This window comes from Python bivittatus, unplaced genomic scaffold, assembly GCF_059951505.1.
Source record: "Python bivittatus isolate LINGU-HERP-01145 unplaced genomic scaffold, Pbiv_v1 ctg000530_np1212, whole genome shotgun sequence".
Taxonomy (NCBI): Eukaryota; Metazoa; Chordata; class Lepidosauria; order Squamata; family Pythonidae; genus Python; species Python bivittatus.
The window spans coordinates 11,192,950-11,198,391 of record NW_028277085.1 but is presented as its reverse complement, the minus strand read 5'-3'; positions in this window follow the sequence as shown (position 1 = coordinate 11,198,391).

The window sequence follows — 5,442 nt, the reverse complement described above, 5'->3', positions numbered from 1 at the left end:
GAGTTGGATTTCCTTGTTCAATGAAGGGGACAGGAAACTGAAGTTCCAGGAGCTTGGAAGCACCAACTCACAATCCAACCTGTTCATTCATTTTATGTATCTGGGGAGAAGTGGGTGTGGCTGTGTGGCTGCCGGTCATCACAGCCACCCTCAGAGGGCAGCAGCCCCAGGAACAAATGCCATGACTGAGCCAGCTTGCATCTGTCTCTGGACTCTCTCATTCTAGTCAACAGAGAAGAGGCAAAGCACATGTCCCGGCTTTTCTTAAGAATGTATTCTATGAGCTCAACATCATAGATGAATGGATTCTGTGTTCAGCGCCACAAGCCTGCCCTGCCTTGTCACATTCCAAGTGAAGGTGGAGGGAGATAAAACAAGGAAATATCTTAGAAGGACAAAGCAAACCATTGTGCATCTAGGGGGCTGATCTCATATACCTTTGCATAGAAAGGCTGAGATCCTGCTTCTTTGGCCTCACTATTTCCTCCTGAGTTCCTCGTACCTGTATAAGCATGAGCTAAAAAGAGGATGCACTCTATCACTCGCGCTAGGATCTGGAATCCACAGGCTATAGCAATCAGCTTATTTTTAAGGTTTCTAGGTGCGTATGTTTGTGTGTGCATGATTTAGAGAAAGAGAGCATTAAACCTTCCCTTACTAGAACTATCCTATTCACAATGTTCAGTTGCAGTCTTGTGCCTGTTTTTCTAGGGCCAATTCTGATTTAATTTAGTAGGACTTATTTCCAAGTAAATGCACATGTAAATGTTAATCTCTTTCAAGAAAATGACAGCTGACATTTCATCCATTTTGTCCAAGATGTATGTCTTTGTGCGTGCATAAGATAAAGGAAAAGGATGACATCGTCATAGATTTTAATTCAAAAACATATCAAATCCTTACCAATCCTAATTTTAATTCACTTTAAAGAAAAGTTTTTATTTCTCTTACAAGTTATTTGAATTCAAAGCAGTTCCAGAATGACTGCTTCCCCTTTTTGTCTCATCTTTTGGTTTGGGGTACATATGTACTCTCAGCATCTTTAAACTGTCCCCCACCCTGGGAATCCAGCAGTCAGATTCTTCTTCATGATGACCTAGTCATCTTATATGCACATCAGAACAACTTAGCTACTGTTCTTGGGATGTGTTGGGCTATAATTCTCATCATCCCCACCCAGTGGGGGGATACATTAGCTGTGGATGACTCGAGTGAGTGAATGAGTGAGACCACTAGAGCCCCAATGGAATTGCAATTATATGTTCTGTAGAAAGCAGTTGTCTCCAGCCCAACACCTTCCTGTGTCTTGATTTACAGCTCCACTAATTTCCTCCAAACATTGACCAGGGAGCATGAGGTTGTAGTTCTACCAATCTGGAGTGTGCCTGGTTGACTTAAGCTGGTTGAGAGACCCTCAATGATATTAATTCTTAGCATTCCAACTAGTGCCACATTGAACATTTCTCCTGCATTTTTTCTCCCTATTCAGTTGAATGAAAGGGAATTCGCTTTTGAAATTACTGTCACAGTAATTGAGGGGGGGGGGGGAGAGGTACATTTCACTGGTTTTGTTAGGTGGTAGCCAAAGGGTGTGTATCTGAATGGCCTGCTTTTTTGGAGACAGCTGTTATCTTCAACAATTTGCAGCCTCCCTGGTTTCTTAGGATTCCATTAAATCCCAAGGAATCTATCAGGAGGAAATTCCTCCCAGTGGACAGGGGAGATTCAGGAAGATGGAAAAATATGTTCTATACCACCACCAGTGACAGCAGCCTTCACCACTTCCAAGTTACAATCAAGCTCAAAGACATCTCCAAGAGAAACGAGAAATGAATTCTCAAACATTCTGTGAATAAGGTAGAAAACAGAAACATCTTCCACAGAAGAAGAAAACATTTGAGAAATCACAGTGCAGATTTTGACACAATACAGCTTTCTAGACCTAAACCTGATTTAGAAACAATCCACACAGGAAGTGCTTACCCATATTAAAAGCACGCCCCCCCCCCCTTCCCCAAACTTGTACCTATTCCCAGTTCTCTTTCTCCATTATCTCCTTCCAGGTTCACTCCATCCTACCAAAAGAGCCATACAGTAACAAACTGTACTTTATTCTGGATCTTGCCTCAGCTGTGCCTAAGTGACTGGCATGTTGAGTGTTCATTTCAGCACAGAGGTATTACCAATTTGCGAGTGGCTGCTGATCTTGGCATGTTGGAGAGATTTTTTTTAAAAAATTGTTTAGTAATTGGTTTCTCTGGCAAGCAGAGCCATTAATTAATTTGCATGCCAGGGGAGGAAACCTGTAATTCCCCTGGATTACAACTCCCAACACCCCTCACCATTGCCTATGATGGCATAAGCTGCTGGCACTGGAAGTTCAACAACATCTGAAGGCCATAGGTTCTCCATGCTTTTCTCTATTGTTGTGTTGCCCTCACATATAATGCCAGTCAGTCTCGTCCCTCCTTATTCTTAATCTTCAAAGAGCTTCTTCTACTGATCCTGTTACTATATTACTATGGGTTATGAAGTATTCAGATCTGTAGCCCATCCTTTCTCTATGAAACTCAGGGTCATTTATCTGACTTTATCCCTCTAAAAACAAAAACAACAAAAAAATAATAATCCTGTAATGCAGGAGAGAGAGAGTGGTCCAAGGTCATAGCATAAGCTTCGTGACTGAATGAAAAACTGAAACTCTATCTTCCTTGGCCAAAGTCCAACATTCTCATTAGTCATTATCCTATTCTACTTCTGAAATACCTATTTCCTGATTTACAAACACAAACCTTGAAGAATTTGTAGCACTGCCTCAGTGTGCAGGAAGCAGTGATGGGGTGGGGAAGGCAGGGGGGATAGGTGTGGTGGGGCAGCAGGACCTTGAAGAGAAGACTATCCAGCTCCCTGAAGCCCTCAAGCTTGCCAAGGGTGACCCTGTGGCCAGGATGATCCTGGGGTCAGGATTAAGACTTGGAGCGCTGAGAGAAACCAATTTACAAGTCCAGTTCTAATGTGAGTTCCTGGCCCTTTACAACTGTACAGGTCAGCAGTGAAGCATATTCATTTTAGATCACTTTTCCTCCTAGCTTGAAAAAAATCATGACAGTTATGAAACATGGCAATTCTGCATCTACACACACCGAAAGGAAGGAATATGACCTACCGTATTTTTCACCTTTTTAACAACTTTTCTAGTGAGCCTCAGTCCTTCTGCTCAACCTCATGGCATTCTGTTTATTTTCTTGTGTTCCCCAGTTAAAGTACACGTTTGCACACTGAGAATTAGTCAATTTGCTTTCAGATCAGGAAAACATTTATCTCAGGGAGTCCTGTAGAATCCTCCTTCCTCTCCAAGGACATTCAAGCCTTCTTCCTTAAATTTTCAACGTTCATTCTATCTTTTAACTGCATAACTGTATTTTGAAATCCATGCTTATTCCCACTGCTGAATTTGTGATCCAATCAGGGAAAAGATCCTGATCTAGCAAATAATTCCTAGACCTATTTCAAAATATTCTAAAAAGTAATATTTAACATAGTTAAATAACTCATTTGACTACCTGAATCTAATTGCCTGTTATGCGTTGAATGTTCCACCATCTGTTGAGCCCTTAGGCTTTCTCACCACAAAACGTCTGGCTACTATCCAGTTTCAAACATGTTCAAACCCAAATCAACATCTACAACAGAGAGAGATGGAGGTGAAAAGCTCTCTGCTAGACTCAAACTGAGTGAATCACTTTATAAGAAGGAAGAAGACTGAGATCTATTAAATTAGATTGCTCATGGTTTTATGCAGGGGTGTGAAGATCAAGTCAAATCTGATTCAAATTGTCAGTTCAGATCCCTGAATCAATCCAACTCAGTTTTTTGAATTGCATTTTCAAGTTGATATGATTCTGAAAACAAGTTTTTCTTTGTATGCGCAAAAGGTCATTGAATCATCCAATTTGATTCAGAGGTTTGATGCAAATTCAGAAAGTCAATCTGATTCAGAGATTTATTCAAAGGGTCTTCACACTGAATATGCTAATCAAATCTTCACACGGCCCTTGTGATTTTATTCTAGGGATTTCATTCTATGGTGACATATCTCCAAAATAGGTTTTTGTAATCTTTGCATCTGCTTTATCTGTAGACATGGGTGCAAATAGAATGAGAAGTACAATTCAGCTCAACTTAATAAAGGAAAGGTTGGGAGCAGATCATTCACACTCCTGATCAGCCTGCAGCCTTGTGTCAGAACCTGCATCACCCAACTGTTGTTGTTTTCCGTTGTATTGCATTCGTTGGGAGTTGGATTGATTTGTTTCTGCCAATTGTACTAAGGGGGTGGTGGTGGCTGTTAATGGTTGTAATGGGAGCTGGGAAGCAGCTTAATCATATATGGGCAATTTAGACTGGCTTGATTGCCGGCAGGCAGCTGGGGCCCAAAGAGCCAGGAAGGAGCTTGGGTAGGAGGGAGAGGAAGGTGGGAGGTCAACACCAGGTGAAGAGGAATCGACACCAGGCAATAAGGGGAGGGGGATAAATAGAGGGAAGTTTACCCAAGGCGTTAATTTTAGCAATGTTCTGTTTACAAGCTACATGTACCACTTAATAAAGAAGAACCAAGCCGGGTTGCGTAAGAATGCTTCAGAACTGGGAGTTGGACATCGTGGACTTGACATTTTGCTAAAACTAACGCCTTGGGTAAACTTATTTCTTGAAGAAACCTTCTTAGACTATTGAAGCTATTTATCAACTACCTTTCCCCTGGAAGCCCAAGGCAGTATAAATGGGAAGGGGAGGTGAAGTTATCTCCCTTCATTTTATCCCCACAGTAATAACCCTATGAGCTGAGTCAGGCTGAGACACCAAGGTTGGTCCAAAGCCATCTGATAAGCTCCAGGGCTGAGAAGAGATTTGAACCTGGTCTCTTAGTCTGCCCATCACATTCACCATTACTTTACCCTAGCTCTCAGTTCAAACTGGACTGCTATGGCTTGTTTGGCAAACCATAGATAAAAGAAACCATGGCTTACTGCAATTGGTGAACCCAGCAATGCCTTTCAAACCTAAAATCAGCCTACAATACCTTACTTTTAAAATACAGCCATATAGCCCAAGCCTATACATCAGTCATATATGCCTGTGTATATATGTAGGCGTATGTGTATATAAATAAAAACTCAATCAATGGGAATTGTGTCTAAGCAAGATTTGGCCCACCTGGCATACTCCTTCAGGGAAGGAATTCTGAGGATCCCTACCCCAGATGAGGGGAAAGGATTGGGGGCTAAGGATGTGCCTTCTTGACAGCTGCTCCTGTGTTCTGGAACAACGGCTCTTCTGAGGTACAGAATGTTCCTAACCCTCTTGGCCTTTGGCTTGGTATTAGCAACAGGGCCTCCTTTAGTTAATTAGGTTGGGTTTTTGTTTTAACATGGTGTTCTTTTC